Here is an 18,669-nt window from a genome sequence, read left to right on the forward strand (position 1 = left end):
AGCCTTTTCCACACCCAGACAGGATAAGTTAATTTGACTCCCCCGAATGTTAACCACTTTTATAAACTTTTGGCTAATGAGAACTGGGGCTCCTTCTGTTTCCTTCCTGGCCAGTCTCTTTTAAATAAAAAGCCTCCAACTTACTAAAACCAAAATTTGAGCCAGACTGGGTGATTGACCCCAGACCAATACCACAACAGGACAACAGCCAAGCCACTGCTGCAGTAGAGGGCACATCTCGCTCAGCAGTAGCTTCGGAAGTGGTTCACAGCTTGTTACGACTGTGAATCTTCTCCTGGCACTAAGAGGCGGTATAGTTCACTCCAAGATTAAAAACCTTGCATATTTGTGGAAACCTACTTAAGAATAGGATGTGAAAAAGAGGTTGAAAAACAGAGTATTTTAAGACGGGATATTTACAGGAAGGTGAAACAACAGGATGTTCTAAGGGAAAGTGAAACAGTTTATCCCCAGGAGGTAAACAAGTAACACGGCTTCAGAAAGTCACTGGAATGGAGGAGATTCACTAGGCCCCTCCTCCCCAAGTAGATATAAGCATCAAGGCTTTTGAGAGACACCTTCAGGCAAACTGAGCTGCCTAGAAGAAGCTGGGCCCGAAGAGTCCACCTGGAAAACCAGAGCCTAGTGAAGCAGCCTGGAAGAAAAAGATCCATCAAATCACCTAGAAGAAAGACCAGCTGAGCTGCCTGGGAGCGGCTGAGCCCAGAAAGCCTAGAAGTTTGGCACCAGGTTCCCAGCTTTTCGGAGCTTGTCGCCCAAGCTGGGGTGGGCCTTGGTGATGCCAATGTTCCTAAGAAGTTTCTGTTCCTGCAGGTAACCCCAATATTCCAAATAGGGCTTTGATAAAATCTGTACTTTGGTCTGTTGTCAGGTTCCTATACGGAGTGAGTAGAATTTGACTTTCTGGTGAATATTGTCATCAAATGTCTCTAAGAAGACATTTCCAGCTCAGATCTAGCTTGATTTCTCAATGTCTCGTCACCAAAATGCACAGTGTTTTCAGTAATAAGGTCTTATCATAAAATTCCGGTTGGCAAGCAAAAGTAATGGAAATATCCTGCATTGTTTTAGGGGCCCAGAGAAGCTTTTTTCTTTCTGCAGTGGGAGGCAGTTGAAGTAGCAACCCAGAGCTGGCCAAAGTCCGCCTCGCACAACGGGGCAGTTTTTTCACTCCCTCTGAGGTACGCGAACATTCGGGAAGAGGATATGGAAATAATGAGCTGCAGTATGAGCTGCAGGACGGGAGATGTACAACAGAATGCCTGTGGACATGCGTGGCTATTGCGCTTCTCTGTCATTATCTGCACAACACGTGCACCTCGTAGGGCCTATTGACACTTCAGCAGCAGCAGAAGAGGAGCCGGTGGGGCCACGCCCCTCTCTAGAGACTATTGGCACCTAACGGTTTTGGGGGAAGTGCAGTCAGTTTCATCAGGGGTATAGCCACTGATTCTTTGCTCCACATATGCCCCTGCAATAAAGTCTAATTAAACTATTTGAGATACACACACTCACCGACATGAATATAGGTGTGCTTGCCAAAAAGAAAGTTTCCACTGGTGGTGGGGTGTAGAATAATAAGCTTGAAGGGATGAAAATAAATAAAACTCCTGTAAATGAATGAAACTGTCAAACGATAAAATGTTAAATAAATAAGACATTTAAATAGCCAACAAATAGGTAAACAGCATTTCGTATCACTAGCCATCCAAGACATGCAAATAAAAACAGTTTTCAGACTATCCCACCACTCTGGTTGAATTAAAGCTCCATTCCATGAGATGAAACCCATGCTTGACATTGCTGGGGTATCTAAGAACCTGAGTCTAGATAGACATGGCTCTAGAGAAAACCAAATGCTATTTTTCTGGCAAAGGGACATTTTATTGCTATAAAGTGACTCCTAATGACATTTTTGCTATACCCATAGATCATTGTTCAGCTACCATCAGAGAAGCTCCTTCTTGAAGTAGATAGGAATGAACACAGAGACCCACAATGGGAAAATATGTAGAGCAACAGAGTCTTTGGAGAATTCAACCCTAACTAAGTACGATGTCTTCATCAAACCCCTTCCCTCAGGGTTCAGGGATCTATCTATGCAGAAGAGAAGACAAAAAGATGGTTAGCGGTGATGGATGACGCCAGGGAAGCAGTGTCTTCCAAACACAACAGCAATGATACACATATTTTTTTTAATGATACACATATTGAAGGGTTTAAATTTTCCAATTTTGTACCATTAGAACTGAATTCCAGTTTTTTTTTTGAAAGAACAGCAAGGCTTTCTCAGAAAAAACAAAGGACCATTAATCTGCTGCCCATGATAACAGGGACAAAGGAAACAGCATGTACCACATTTGTGCCGGGCCCCTCCAGTATCTCAAGGCAGTGAACAGATAAGGGCAGCTCCTGCAACCCCCTTCGAGACATGTCTGGATTTGCCCAATCTTGCCCAAGTATGTCTAAACATGGGAAAACTAAAATACCAGCCAATCAACATTATACTGGTATAACTGCTGCTTGGTTGACTAGTCATGTTTGAAATGACCTAACTTTTCCTGGAATTTCTATAGCTGTGCTTAAAAGAAACCTGCATGTCCCTGTCTGGGTCACCAGTTTTTGTAAGAGGTTGACCCCGCATGCTGGCTGTTTCTGTAGAGTAAATGTTCTTTGTTTTTACATACTATTTGAGTCTGGCATCTGCTTTCAGCAATTGTCAGACCCTTACAATATGAACTCACTGAGACTGAGGCAATATGCACAAGGCCTTTATAGGTTCAAGGCAGACTGGGTCCAAGCCCTGAGACAGGAACATAGACATGGGCTCTCAACATGAACCAAGAAGCTATCTGTAACTGATACACTTTTGCCAAAAAAACAAAAACAACAACAACAAAAAACAGATTTTTCCAATGCAGTCTAAATGTGTATATTAACCATGGTTCAGGGTGGGCCTAAACCCAGCATTAGATGGCCAACACAAATCAAATTAATTCAATGGTATATTTGTAGACACTTTGTATCATATTGCTTTGTTTGGGCATTTTTGGTCTTATGGGTCTTTTGCTAATATATTATGGTTTCCAATGTGTGTGGGGGAGGGTATTTCTTTGGCTTTTGTTTGTTTTGTTTTGATTTTGTGGTTTTGGTTTGTTTGGATTTTTTGTGTTTTTTTATCGAAAAAGAAATGGGGGGCTGGAGAGATGGCTCAGAGGTTAAGAGCATTGCCTGCACTTCCAAAAGTCCTGAGTTCAATTCCCAGCAACCACATGGTGGCTCACAACCATCTGTAATGAGGTCTGGTGCCCTCTTCTGGCCTGCAGACATACATACAGACAGAATATTGTATACATAATAAATAAATAAATAAATAAATAAATAAATAAATAAATAAATAAATAATTAAAAAAAGAAAAAGAAATGGAATTGGGTGTATGGGGAAGCAGGGAGGAGTTGGCGGATGGGAAATCATAACTGGAATATATTGTTAGAAAATATTATTTTCCATAAAAATTATTTTAAAAGAGAAGTGGGGGGGTCTATGTGTGTTCATCAGGAGGGACATGAAAATAAAGTGAAGCTCATGAGTTGGGAGGAAGAAGCTTAATGAAAAAGGTAAATGAGGGTAATGGAAAAAATTTAATAAAGCAGAAAATGGGACTTGAAGACGAGAAACAGCCATGGGAGGGTAAAAGGCATAAAAAAAGACAATAATGAAGGTAACCTTATAAGAACAAAGTATAATGAGACATATGTATAGAAAACCATAATGAAATCCATTACTTACAAAGGTAGCATGAAAAACTAATAAAAGTAAACTCTCAATAATATTTATGAATATATGATAATCATATATGACATACTATCAAATAACTTAAATATACATATATACACATGTATCTGCATATAATTCAGGTTGAGAAAGCACATTTATTCATTTCTGTGTGCATGTGCACTTATTTATAAATATGTGTTGGCACATACTTGCCAATGTACTGGTAGAGGTCAAGCAACACTGAGTAAGCTTTTTCCTTGCACCATGGGAGTCTCAGGGATCAATTTCAGGTCACCAGGTTTGGAGACAAGTGCTTCAATCCTCTGGGCCATCTTGCTGGCCCTCTCCCAATTATTAACAGCTCTGAGACTTTATAAATAATTAAGATGCTTTTGGCTTACTTTTACCCAGGCAATTCAGTCTTAATGGTTGTGTTTAATGTTTCTGTTTGTGGCTTGTTAATATTTTTTGTTCTGTGCTTTGCATTTTACTATTTTCATGTATCAGTAGACAAAATTTGAATCTAAAGCATGCATCACTTTTATGCCACTATTAATTCACTAATAGGAGAAAGTCATAAAAAGAAGAAAGGTTTGTTTGGTTAATGTCTTCATAAGTTCAGTCTATAGTGCTTCGACCTACTTACTCTGAACCTGGAGAAGCTGAGCCGCATGGCAAAGCAGTATGTGGCAGGTAGACATTAGCTCAGGGAGAAGAGGACATGGTGAAAGGGGAAGGGACTGAAGACTACAAATAATCCTCAAGGCACAACCCAATGACATACTTGCTCAAGCAAGGCATCACTTCTCAATGCTTCCATCACCTAGGAAAGCAGCCCCACTGTCTGGGAAGCAAGATTCTAGCATCCAGACCTGCTGTAGACATTTCATACTCAACCATAATACATGCATAGCATTTGCAACAGCCTTCCTTTTTATATTCTCTAGAATAGTTTAACTACTCAGTGCACCTTGACTCTAAAGCTGTGTGGAATTTATTTCTTTTTCCATGATGTAAGGGGGGTCAATAATTCAAGTCCTTTATTTGCTCACAGAAATTTCTTGTTATCTGCTCTAAGTTTTGTTTTCCTTTGGTTAGGTTTTCAATTTTCTACTTCTTCATGCAATACTATTTTAGGTTTGTAAAGCAAAGGGATGGGTTGCTTTATAAGATACCCATGGCTAGATTCAAGCTCTAATAGCAACAGCCATGACAGCTGCAGTCAGGGTCCCCAGTACGAGTTGGCTTTATTCCTGCATGAATCACTTGATTCCTTATATCTCAACCATCGCCAGAACCACAGATAAACTCAGAGAATGCCATAAAGTTTGAAAAACATACTTCCTAAACCTATGAACACTATGCTTGTTGACTCCGCCCAGTCCTTACTCACGAGTGTTCCACAAGTCCAGCATTCTGCCAACAAATTGTTAAAGAACCATTTTTTACACTGTTGACTTTTCCATACTAAGTTTTTCTTGCTTATGCTAATTGCGTTCAGATATTAACTATAGCCTTACTTTAATTTTGCAATGTGATGTTTTTATATGTTTAGAATTTACATCAATGTTCTTCATCACTTTTACCTTTTTTTTACTTTTTAAAAAATATTTCAGGCTAGAAATTTACCTTTAAATTATCTGTGCTCTACAACATCTTGTGTGTAGTATTTATTATTGTTCTATGTAAAATATTTTGTCATTATACAGGTAAAATGTTTCTTAATTTTTAAATATATTGGAATTCTCTAGTTTTGAAAATTTTAAAGACTCTTTTTTGAGATAGGGTATCATGTATACCAAGAGTCTCTTGAACTCCTGATCTTCTTGCTACTGCTTGTTAAGTGATAGTATTGCAAGTGTACAGAATAATAGCAATGTTCGGTGCTAGGGTTGAATGTAGGGATCTGTGCATGCTAGGCAGTCACTCCACCAACTGAATAGTTTACATCAACAGAAAGTTGATCAGAAAATACAAAGTTCTTATAAGTGCCCTGCGCCTATCACAGACCTCCTGTGATAGATGTCTGCCATCAAAAAGCACAACTGTTTGTGACAATTGATGCAGATTTCTAGGGTTTGTTCTTATTATTGCATATTTTATAGGCTTAGTCAATGTATGAAAATGTGTATCTTTAATCACAATTCCATAAATTGGTGTCACCGCTCTCAAAAGTCCCTATACTCTGTATTATCGTTCCCCTTTTTGCCAAGCCAATGGACATGTGGCCATCCCGTGGAGCATCAATGACCTTCCAGTGACTATACTCCTGAATAAAAGTGACTGCCCTTCACACAGCAGTCATCAGCTGTCAATAGCTTCTCAGCTGTGGACGTGGCTTTGGGAGTCCATCCCTCCTCCGTGTTTGTAATTTTTGGCATGCTGGATCTTATGCAGGTCTTGGGTAGGTAATCTCTGTGGCTATCAGTTCATGTGTTAAATAGACATGTGATATTAGGATGACAGCATTGCACAGTACCACTTGTGAAATATTCCTATACTGTGGAAATTATACTGTGATTGGCTTAATAAAGAAGCTGGCTGGCCAATGGCTGGACAAGATAAGGTCAGGCAGGAGAACCAGACTAAGGAGACTGGGAGGAAGAATGGCAGAGTCAGAGGAGTTGCCAGGGAGATGCAGAGAGGAAATAGTAGGTGCAAGATGAAAGAGAGGTAACTCCATCTGACAGACTATAGATTCATAGAAATGACTTAGTTTAAGCTGCAAGAGCTAAATTAGTAATAACCCTGAGCCATTGACAAGCAGCTAAAATTAACATTAAATCTCTGTCTCCGTTACTTGGGAACTGGCAGTCAGGAAAGAAAAGTCTTCCTACGTCTCCTCCAGCTCTTACTATTCTTTTAGCCCCATTTACTCAGTGTTCCCTGAGCTGTGAAGCTGGAGGAGTTGATATAGATATCACAGTTAAGGCTAAGTATTTACAGTTCTTTATTTTCCACAAAGGACATAATGTTCCTCTACCATAAACATTGCCCACTACACTGAGAAACTTTACCGTCAAGGGTAAAGAACTGTACCAGTCTGTGGATATAAATACAAATGTGCACTTTTTCATGTCTCATGATGCAGGTTGTCTGTCTGTGCTACAGTAGACGGAGGGTATATTGGTTGCCCCAATTTTGGTATTTATGAATAAACCCATTATAGCTATTCTTGGGCAAATTTGGTGTGCAGATAAATGTTTTCAGTTCATTAGGGTACATGCCATGCTGTATGATTTCTGGATCTTTAGTAAACATATGTTTAGAAGAAACTCCCAAACAGTCTTAGGATAGGGGCTCTACTACTGGATCTTCATACCAGCTTTGAAGAACAGCTCCTATTTTAATTCTCACAGTCACAAATGAGTTCAGGTTAACAATGGTGAGACACAAAGAATGGCTATATTCTATTTTATTGTACTGCACAATTGTCAATACCTAGGTTTAACCCCAAACTGTAATTCTGTAAGATGTTACATCAGGGCATGATGGATGAGGTCCCACAAGAAACTATTTTTACAGTTCCCTTAAAGTTCATAATGATCTCAAAATAAAAACATATGAAACAGTCGTTATCTAAATCCAAAATTTATATACCTTAGTAAAGCTTGAACCCTGCCCTGCTTCTCTTCCAGCTCTTTACTCATTTTCCTTTTTTATGCTGGAGTTAAAATCACATGTCCATAGGTAACTTTCTCTCGCTGATCTTCAAATATAATCATGAAGTAAATGGCTCTGTTTAAACTCAGGCATGAACTAAAGTTTAAAATCATAACAAACAACTAATACTTTCGGATGGTCAACTGGATATTACAAACAATAAGCGCATAGCTAGCTCTGTCTTGTAATGCCATCTTGATTTTGCCAGACTTCATTACACTCTAATCTTCTTCAAATTGGTGGCAAACCTTAGGTTTTACCCAGTTGCAAATAACTAACAGAAAGAAGTCTCGGAATGATAAATTGTACTTGCCATCTCATCAGTATTCTGGCCACTTGATGTTGAAAGCAAGAGTTGTAAACTAAGCAAGACAACTGTTGAACAGAGACTTTTTGTAAGTTATTTTCTCTTATTTAGTATATCCATTTTTAAGGAAAGACTAATTAATCAAAAGCTACTGAAATATTATTTTTGGTGTGTTAAGTGTGAAAATTATTTGACAATTCTACATACTATTTAAATTTGACTGTTTCAACCCTTTATCATTTGTATATCTTAAACTATATTGCTTTTAACAGATTTCATCTCTGTACTAATCTGAATCACTAAAATTTATTTGACTTGAAATTTTCTTCAAAATACCATAGAAAATTACAAAGCCACTAATATTACAGGAACACATATTACTTTAACAAACCAATATGTATGTCTAATGATGTTTTAAAATGTCTTGGTTCTCATCAGTTAGACAGTTACTACTAATGCATTTTATAGCATATTTTATGAAAAGCCATTAAAACCTGCAGCTGCATCTCATATTCATTCCATAAATACTAGGACATCATTTATAAAAGATCGCCTTGTTCTAAATACTGCGATACAGATCACAAATCCTATTTGCCAGCCAGGAAATTTTCATTCTTTACAAAAATATATGCTAAGTAATTCATCATGTGCCAACTATTTTTTTAAATCTCCATATAGTTTTTATGGTCCAAGTGTGCAAAATACACATTCAACAGGAATAAGTATGATATCTTCTAAGGTTTACACTTAATTTTGTTTTTTTTTTTTTAAATCTGAGTGCCATGTTGCTCCTAAGGCTCAGCCTCTTAAAATGCAGCCTTGCTCTACATGTAGAAGGATAGGAATTGGCTTAGCTGAGAATACTAAAATGAAGCTCCTATTCAAATGTTCTGGGGCAGCATATCAAAGGAAGAATCTATGGGATTTGCAATTCTGTTTTCGTAGCATGAAAAACATCCTGTTCAAAGCTTCATAAACTGGTACTGGGCTGTGGTGGTGCACGCCTTTAATCCCAGCACTCAGGAGCAGAAGCGGATGAGTCTCTGTGAGTTCAAGGCCAGCCTGGTCTACAGAGAGAGTGCCAGGATAGGCTCCAAAGCTACAGAGAAATCCTGTCAAAAAAAAAAAAAAGGTTTAAAAAGTAATTATTTCTAGAACTCAATTGATTTCTTTTTCTGTGATTATACCTTATTTCTCCTTATCCTCTTCCAAAAGAGTTTCTGATCAGAGTGAAATGAGACAAGAGTCCAAAGAAATTTCATAGTTGAGAAAAGGCCTTTGTGCCACAAAGCAATTACATTTTCAGCATTGCTCTGTAATTCTGACAGTGTTCTAAAATTTATCAGATATCAGATATTATGTTTATTTTTAAAAGATTAGGAGACATGGTTAAAAGGAAAAATAACTGAAAATCATTTTTCTAGTTGGATTTCCAGATTCTTCTGGTAGAATAGCAATATGAAGAAAAAACAATAGTAAATAATAAAAGGTAGGCCTGAATCACTGCATTTTTAAGGTTATAGCCAAAAGGGTTACATACAATTATCTACATAGAATTATTTTTAATTCAGAAGGAATAGGTTATTGCATTTTACAAATATGGTCAAGACATTAATAGCCAATTGCCACTGTGTGAAGGATAAGGGTGCTAATTATTTCAAAACGAACACTTGAATGTAAATCTACGACCAGACATTCCTTTGAGACCACAGATTGTTGACATACCTATGCTTCCACATGTACAGGTGGTGTGCACTGATGACCTTTAGGGACGCCACTGAGACCTGACTGTTGTTCTGACAAATCCAGGTAACAGCACTGCATACAACACCCTTCACCCCTTCCATGCTGATCAGGACCTTCTTAATCTACATGGCTTAGGTGGTGAACTGGTGCTCCACAGTGACAGTCCGGAACAGCTTCCGTTAATGCATTCAGCTGTCTGATTTACCAGCAAAGAAGGAATAAATTACCCATGGTTTGGTGGTACATTAACTCCTTTAGGTTACTGGGGAGCCTTTAAGTGTGGTGAAGAGGTAATTTGCTAAATGGTACATTGTTGATTTAGAAAGCTTAATTGGCCTCCAGAAACGTCAATAATTTACCCCTGTAGGATACGTGATAACGCCAGGCGGTTACACAGAGAATCTGAGCGGCTCAAGAAAGGAACCTGGGCATCAACAAACAGAAATTAACATTTTGCCTCAACCACCTAGGGATTCCTAGCTATCCTATGGAATTAGCCTCTTTTGGTCTTCTAGGTCACAGAGCAAATATGCTTACTGCCATACATGATGGTTAGATTTCAATCCCTAGGACCCAAATGACAGGGAGAGAAGCCATTACTTCATGCTAAGTTGTTGCTTAAGCTCCAATGAAGTGTGTGTCATGTTTCCATTAATGCATGACACATATCATGAACTTGCACATGTCATCTCACCCACACAAATAAAAAATGAAAGTAATAAAAAAATCTACAGCAAAAAAGAAAAAATGTAAGAAATAAGATGCATATGTATATTCTGTATATTCAGAATTATCTAAGTTTTTCACATCAAAAACAAAGAAAATATATAGAGGGAAGGTATAGTAAGAAAAACAGACATATCATTTTTCCAGATTTCTTTCCACCTCAAGTAAATAACATGTTTCATGTTACTATGAAAGTCAGTAGTGTAGTTACTAAAGCAAACTTGTTATTGGTCTGTCCTGTGTATTTTACATGGTTACCTAAAAAATAACATATAACAACTCATATTAAACAAAAGAAATTCCCTCCCATGTGTATTTGTGTATGTGTATTTGTTATGATTCAGTATATATATATGTGTGTGTGTGTTATAATATAAATATACTTAACATAAAATATATATATATGATCATTCTCTCCAATAGCTTACAGAGTCTTAAAACTTCAGCAGTATCTCCATTCAGATAACTGTATTAAAAGTGTTAGTTTTCCCTTTCTCATGAAATGCAACTTCCCACCTCTGTCAATTTTTTAAATCCTTCTGAAGAGTACTATGTATGGATAAAATACTGGCATTGACATGACAGGTACAAAGCGTACACAGGTCAGCTAGTTCTGACTCTTGATTCTCCCTTGTGTCCTGATGGCATCTTGTCACCCGGTTTTGGTTGACTGTCCTCTGAATTTCACCCCTTGGGATGCAGTTGTCCTCATCAGAACTAAGCTTGGCCCACCATGACTGAAAAATGCTCTTAAATTATGACTTTCAATCCTTTATCATTTTGATAAAGTCAGAAAGTACAAGACAATATCTCTAACAACTTCATCACTAAAATATAAACTCAATAAAATACATCTGTAATAGTATTGGTTTGTGTGTTCATTCCTGTTTTTAACTTAAAAAAATATTACCACAACCTGAAATTATCAAATATTTAAAGAACTGTTTATTACTGTTTAGTAAACAGTAATACTCTGACTGTGCTGGCAAGTTGAAAGTCAAGTCACTAAAAGCCCAAATTTTCTCTAGTTCTTGGAATATTTACAATTTTAAGCAAGGTTATCACTGATAAAGGACAAAGTTCTCAGGTAAGAAATTGTCTTTACTTTCTATTCTTTTCCTTAAATCTTTATCATTCATTCCTTCTCTTTTATATAAGAAACAAGCCAATTCTCATAATTAAAAATCCTACACCCAAATGATTACAATTTCTTAGGCTCTAGACCAATCACCAAATATTTTGACCACAAAACATTTTAGAAATGACTATTCTGTCAAGCAATCATTCATCTTAAACATACTACCAGTATTTTTAGTGGTAGCCTAATTCCTACAGAAATAAAAATATGTGACATCATAGAAAATGACATCTGATGGAAACAGAGCACTGAAGAGGCATCTGCGCATACCCTAGGCTGCAGACCAGATGAAGACTGCACCTTCATAGCACCTGACTGTCCCAACAGCCAGCCCCACAGAGCCGCATTTCCCCAGCCCCACTGACCATAAATCAAACTTAATTCTTCAGTAGTCTTTAGACAGTTTCAAAGTCTATATAGTCTTCTGAGTTTCTGTGTCCATACAATCAGTAATAAATATTCTTCCCTCCCAGAAGAGAAAAATCACACACAAAGACAGTGACAACATGTCCAGAAATCACAATGGAAGTTGTTAGAGTGGAGTGGGATGGTGCTGACCTAGATCTGAGCAACTGGTAGATGACATGACTCTAATGCTGAATGACAAACATTTTTAAACCAAATTCTACCTACTTTGACATTTTTATATAAAGGACAGAGGTGTAAAGAGAGCAGCATTATCAGGAATTTTTTCCATTTTCACCAAGAGGGCTTTTCTCTACATCCTCGACATGCAGCAACTTTAGGAAACCTTTCCATGAGTGAATGAATGCTACTAGGAATTCCTCATGAGAGCTAACAGATAAAGCACGGAAGTTCTCGGGAGACTCTCAGAGCATCATAGTTAACTTCCTACTTGTCCATAAAATACATATCATTTAACCTGTCAATTAACATTTAAGAAATATAGGTGTCTCTATGTGTAAAGATTTGCTTCTTATTGGCTGATAAAAATTTCCCAACTTGTGGGAAAAAATCAAGCATCAGTGAGTTGAGTGACTTGTCCTACACCTTACACCAGGATTCCAGGAAGCCTGATGGTTTCACCACCAAAAAGCACTTGCTGTATACCATGTTTATCACATTCGGTTACAGAGGAAGAAGATACTAAGTAAGTGTTCTACTCTTTCTCACTGTACAGGTATTGGGAGATGTATGATGACCTATTTCTGCCTAGCAATATTCTTTTCTTCATTAGTAGCTTTCACTTCATGTGTCAGATTGCAGTGAGTAGATTCATTGCCTGTTACTACACCTTTTAAATAGTAAAATAATACCAACTATCAAAGGACCTTCTTAAATCTGAAAATGATAATCTCATATTTAAAATTTTTTAATTTACTAAAACTCAAGAAAATGAACAATTTCAAAGACAAGCCTCAGACCCTCAAATTGAAATGATCTACAATTAATGAGAATTACCTTTAGATAGTCAATTAACATTCATGTAGTCTACACAAAAGTTTAGACAAATGGTTTATGGTTTTATGATTTAGTTTGTATTTGACTTTGGTTTTCAGATATTTGCGAATAGAATCTGAATATTTTGCCCAAACTAATTTACAGCTCACTTTATATCACATATGGGCCTCAAACTTGACACAGTTCTCCTGTATCAGCTTCCTCAATGTTTAAATTAGACATATTATTTATCATTCCCAGCATCCATGGCCTGTTTTTATAATAATTTATAATGCAAAGATTTGAGTCAGAATTTCTTTCCAACCTGTTATAACTCCATGTCTAGGCAAAAAGAGGAAAACACTAGAAGAGATTCCAGGATTCAACTCACCTCTAGGATTAATATACTAATTGAGTTGGTATTTGTGAAGCCTGGACATCCTTTCTCCAATATAAAACAAAATATCCAGTTAGACAGGGACTGATTGCATGCATTGGAGACACTTTTCAAATCAAGTGTTGATTTCATTTCAGAGATGAGTGGAATCAAAATGAAGGCTGATTTACAGGAACCCTCTTACTCCTTTATCGGCTCACGTATCTGTTTACACCCTTATTTTTTCAGTTAATTGTGATTAGAGATGACCCTTTAGATAGCTACTAAATAGTCTTAACAAAAATCCTATCTCAGTGCTACATTTCCCCAGGGAGAGCAGCTGGCAAGTGCGTCAATACACTCTCTTGATATTTAAGTGGTGAATCAGAATTATTTACTTCCGTGAGCAAATCTGCAAGGGGATTAGGCACAGATACCTTTTACTTCATTCAGTTTCTGTTCCACATGGAGAAAGCCTGCCCCCCTCCACAACTGAGAAGGAAACGATCATAAGACACACAGGCTTCATTCCAGAACACATTCCCACGTTTCATTTTATGCGCCACTCAATGGGGGAGTCCATTTACATTAATTAATTAACATCCAAAATGATAGTCGAGTCACATGCTGCAACTCTCCTGAAATCTGCTTGCATTCTTGGATTAGAAAATAAAATGATTCTGCATGGGGCACACTAGAAGAATCCACATCAATCAGCGCAGCCTCCTATTCTTCTGGCGATCATTTCTGACCTATGTAGGGCAGCCGTGCCCCCGAGGAGTTCCTGCTCTCTATCTGTGATGCAAGCTGCTTCTTGGTGAGAGGTCAGTGATCGTTAAGAAACGACAGCTCTTCAGAGCAGAACTGTTCATCCCAGTCAATGGGAAACAGGCAGCCATTGGTCCACCAACAAATACCACCCTGTCTCAGAGGAGTCGGTGCTCAAATTGACAAAGTGAGAGTTAGAGTGATTGGGATGTGAAGGTATTCTATTTTCAGCTATGCGTGATATATAAAATTAAAAGAAATAAATCCTCCAAACCCCTGCAGTTTTTCTCAGAGACAAACTCATTCCACAGGCTTGGTTAAGCATATACCATCACGACTGTGTGATTCCTTCCTGTGATTCCGAGCTCTCCGGATGAGCAGAATGCGCTCACTGGACTTGGGTGAGTTCTTTCTGAAATGTCAGGCATGAACTCTACATTTGTGTGACAGTTTCACAGGGGAAACCTTTCCATTAAAGCACAGTGCTCACCAAGGTCATTGTGGAAGGTGCGATTTTAAAGCCGTAGAGGAAGAGTCTGGGTAGAAGTATCAAGAAAAAAAAAATCATCATGTTAAATGTACAGTGTGTGAAGAACTGATTAGTCTCTGCCTCTTAGTTGATTTCAGAGACAAGTGTGTTTTGTAGAAGTAACCAGTCAGAATGGTGAGGAAAATCCCACTCTTAAAGAGGCACAAGGAAGGTGCTTAATCCTGTCTTCTAGAGGATCAAGGCTGACAGAGCACCTTGAGGTATCTGTTGATAAGTCTGCAGATTCTAACGACACTTAGAGGCCCTCAATATAAAAGGGGTCAGATATTGAAATATGTGTGTCTGTGCATGCGTGCATATGCACGCACAAGTGTGTGTATATGTCCCTGTAAATATTTTAGCAACTTATCACCATCTAAAATATTACAAGTGATTGAACCATTTCCAACTTTTGACTGAGTTTCAGATGTAATATAACACAACCAGAAACATTTTTAGCTGAATGGTCATGATCACCAAACACCAGCGCACATTAGTTTTAAAGAAAATAACAAGTAAGACGTGCACAGATACCCAGAGGTGCTAGCTAAGCAGGAAGAAAATGGCCAAGTAAAAGTTTGCTATGCTAATGTAAGCCACCTACATATTGTTGCCACTACCGTCACCTAAGAGACTCTAGAAAAATAAAATTCCAGACCAATTTATCAAGGAACAGATTTTTACAAGATACTAGTGTGGGAATAACCATTTTAAAACAACCAGAAATACTTACTTTCCTTAATCCTCAACATATAAATTCATCTTTTCCAAAGTCATTAGTGTGCGTGGAAACATGGACATAATTGTGTTATCACATACCTGCTGAGCAGAGGAAATGGAGTCTTTTCGGCTACTCTAATGTTGGGGTATCTCCAACCTCTCGCAAAGCTGTTTCCACCACAGCTGCAATCCAGTCCGGGAAGTTCTTGTTTAAAGAACTGTGGGTCTGTGGGTATTTCAACTCCTGCTGCAGCGCTTACAGTTCCTTGGTGCTTCTAAGAACTTCAGCTCCACTCTTCTGCCTGCTTTCCTTCCAGCCCATGCAGAAAATTATTTTTGGAGTTGCTGCCCAGAGTTTAACCACGCGGAGTCGGGTTCCTATGAGTGACAAGAGGATGAGGAAGGCAGGTTTTCAACCATCAAGGAAGGGGACCGGAGGCACCGCCTTTTAGCTGCCGAGAGCTCTTGTCCATGACAGTGACCACAAGGACAGCAGTAGAGGCAGCCGCAGCAGCACACCTAAGTCCCCAAGACGGAGGCCCAGCTGGGAGACGCTGTCCATCCCCTCCGGTGCTGAAGAGAAGGGATTAGGACCCTGTAGGCGAACGCAGATCCTATTTTCGTGCTAAGGCCTCTTCCAGGGCTTCCAGCTTTGCCGTTTTTTTCTCCATGGCTCATTTCTTAAGAATCAGTGGTCTCTCCAGCATAATATCCTCCAGTGTATACGCTGTCAGCGTTTCCGGAGAGTCAGGAATCCGTGGGAAATAAGAACTGAGCGTCTTCTGAGTTCACGGAGGCTCTGAGTGGGTTTCCTAATGGTAGAAATGAAAAGAACGCACGAACATGGGCGCGCGCACGGGCGCACGCGGGGTTGGGGGGGGGGGGGTGCAGAGAGAAAGAGACATAGAAGAGAGGGGAGGAGGAGGGGAGCTGAGCACTGTGCAAACTGTAGAGGTGCTTGGCAAGCTCGTGAATCTTTAACCACATGAAACGAGAAGGACTATTTTGAAGGGGCCAGCAATCTTGCTTCCCAAGGCAGGGACATATTCACATTTCGAAGCCCTAAGCGGAATTCCAAGATGACGAAGTAAGGATGCCCAGTTCCCTCCTCACACAGAGACAGAGTCTTGCCAGAGAATGCGGAAACAGGAGGAAGGGACAGGGAGAGGACTGGGATACCTTTGTTCCCGAGGCGTTGTGGCGCGGTGGAGAGCTAGCCACAGACACCGAAGTCCGAGCGTGCGGCCAGGCCAAGGAGATTGCGTTCTAGCACCGACCCTCCCACCGCCTGGGTTTCCGCAGGGGCGAAAGCGTCTCGCGGAACAAAAGACTGGATGAGTGTAGTCGATCAGGTAAGCGGGGCTGCTAGGCCATCCCTAAAAGACTTGGGTAAGGTTTAGGCATAGGATCGAGACGCTCAGGCGTCTAAGCTCAGCAGTCCGGCTCCTGGCGGTGCAGTGCAAACCCCACTCCATTAGAGAAGCTTCCTGTGGAGCTGGACACGGGCTCACATTGGTGACCCTATAGGAGGCTGCTGAGGGCTCCGCCATCCACACGTGGCAAACGGTGCCTCCACGAATGGAGTGAGATGGGGCAATTGAAATACACAGCATGGGAAAATGGGGCCAGCTGCTTAAAACCGCGCCCCTGCGGCGCCGGGAGTGACTATGGGAAAGCTGCAAATCGCCGGCTGACACCAGCCTGGGCAGCGCCTAACTCCAGCCAAAGGACTTGTGCAGCGCGGACTTCTGCACCCGGAGTTTGTTCCCACCTAGGGACCCGAACGAGCGGAGCACAGGGTCGCTGCCAAGGCACTAGGGTTCACCCGATGCGGATGGATGCCCGCTCTCCGCCCGCACCGGTTCTTGCTTTTCCCACGCCTCGGACTGACTGGGGAAGTCATGGAATTATTCCACGCTTCGCCTCCCCCGCCCCCCGCACTCCCGCCAGCTGTGCTTTCGCTTCCCCTCCGCTGGAGGCTCGGTGCCTGCGGGTCATCCCGCGTCGCCAGATGGCGTTCTGCGGAGTTTACGGGGCTGCAGGATGAGGAAGGGAGGCAGCAGCCCCGCCAAGGGCTAGGCTGCTGCCCGGAGAGGACATGGCTTCAGGGAAAAAAGCACGAGGAGCGCAGTTCCTCAAGCAGCTGGGCCTGCTTTCCCTGATTTGGGGCCATTCCCTGTTTCCTGCTCCTCGTGGTTCTTGCTGCGAGAGGCCCAGGCTAGCGCAGCCCTCATTTCAGGACGAGGGGCCAGGCCCATGCTCTCTCACTACAGGTCTGAACCTGACTCTGGGGCACATTATAACTCCGGAGTCCCACGAGCACCTGGTGATGGTGATGTGCCTGAGCACAAGATCCAAAGACGCAGTTTGGGAGCTAGCTAATTTTAAAAAGCTGTTTTGTTTTTCGGTTCCTGGGGAAAGGCTTATGGTAAATTACTTTTCCCTCTTCTTACCACCAGTGCAAACACGCTTTTCTTGTATCCGTGTAAACAAATACGTGTTTGTCCAAATACGTTTCAGAAGGTACCCTATTTTTGTCAGAGGATAAAAATAGCTTGCTTAAATTAAAGGCTGTGTTTGTTTTCTTTGCTTCGTTACATGCTTACTTCAATTGATTCAAGTAATTGTTTAAATTGTTTCTTGTATGTATGGAGACATAAATCATCACAGGAAATTAGCCCGGCGAACAAAAGCCTATAAATATAGCACAGGGATGCTGCAAATTTAAAGCAAATGCACATCCTTACCAACCACAGGGACAGATTTCCCTTTGTAGAGCACAGATTCATGCCAACGCAGAGCCTCGCTCTCAGCCCTCTCCTCCTCCCTCTCTGTGGCCACTACATAAAAAGAAATGGTTGATTAATTGAAGCTGTCGGGAACTAACAGGTTATAGTAGTTTGACGTCTTTTCTTGAAGAAGCAAATCTGTTGCACGTTTCTCCTGGTTCGGAAAGCACTGTTGAATGAAGATGGTGATGAACAAATGCGGAGGATCATCCGATGGGACAAACGCATGGAAAGAATACTAAAAGGGCAGATAGGCCGAGGTGCATTGGAAAACTAGTCTTTAAAAAGATGCTGTTGAATAAAACTTGTACAATGAAAATTTCAATCATTTTTATTCTTAAAAGTTACTTTTGTTTTCTATATGTGTTCTTATATATAGAAGTATATATATGTAAAACAAAAGTAACCTATCTTCTATACTATATGTGTATGTATACATACAAACGTGTGTATATATTTTTGTACTTTATGTGTATTTACACATACATGTGTGTATTATGTATATATATACATATATTTTATATATATTTATATATATATTAGAAGGTAAGTCAGCAGAGCAGCCTGTGAGGAACAGGCAGTGACTAGAGTCCTCAACTAGTCAATCCTCAATTTAGATGCAGCCTCACCTAACACACTTCACAAGGCCAGGATCTTAGAAACAGAATAGTTAGGCACATTTTGGAGACAATGTGAATTGGTATCGG

The 18,669-nt window shown here is 40.0% G+C and overlaps 1 protein-coding gene across 2 annotated transcripts in view; it reads right to left on the reverse strand.

Annotated features, from left to right (window-relative positions):
- Sntg1 (syntrophin gamma 1) overlaps positions 1-15,511 on the reverse strand; it is a 396,311-nt gene extending 380,800 nt beyond the window's left edge. For both annotated transcript variants that reach the window (XM_075967101.1, XM_075967104.1), the window contains exon 1: positions 15,273-15,511. The gene's annotated coding sequence lies outside the window, so the exon portion shown is untranslated. The remainder of the gene's footprint in view (positions 1-15,272) is intronic.
- Positions 15,512-18,669: the final 3,158 nt, after the last annotated feature.

The sequence above is a fragment of the Microtus pennsylvanicus genome, chromosome 3, assembly GCF_037038515.1.
Source record: "Microtus pennsylvanicus isolate mMicPen1 chromosome 3, mMicPen1.hap1, whole genome shotgun sequence".
In the NCBI taxonomy this organism is placed as follows: domain Eukaryota; kingdom Metazoa; phylum Chordata; class Mammalia; order Rodentia; family Cricetidae; genus Microtus; species Microtus pennsylvanicus.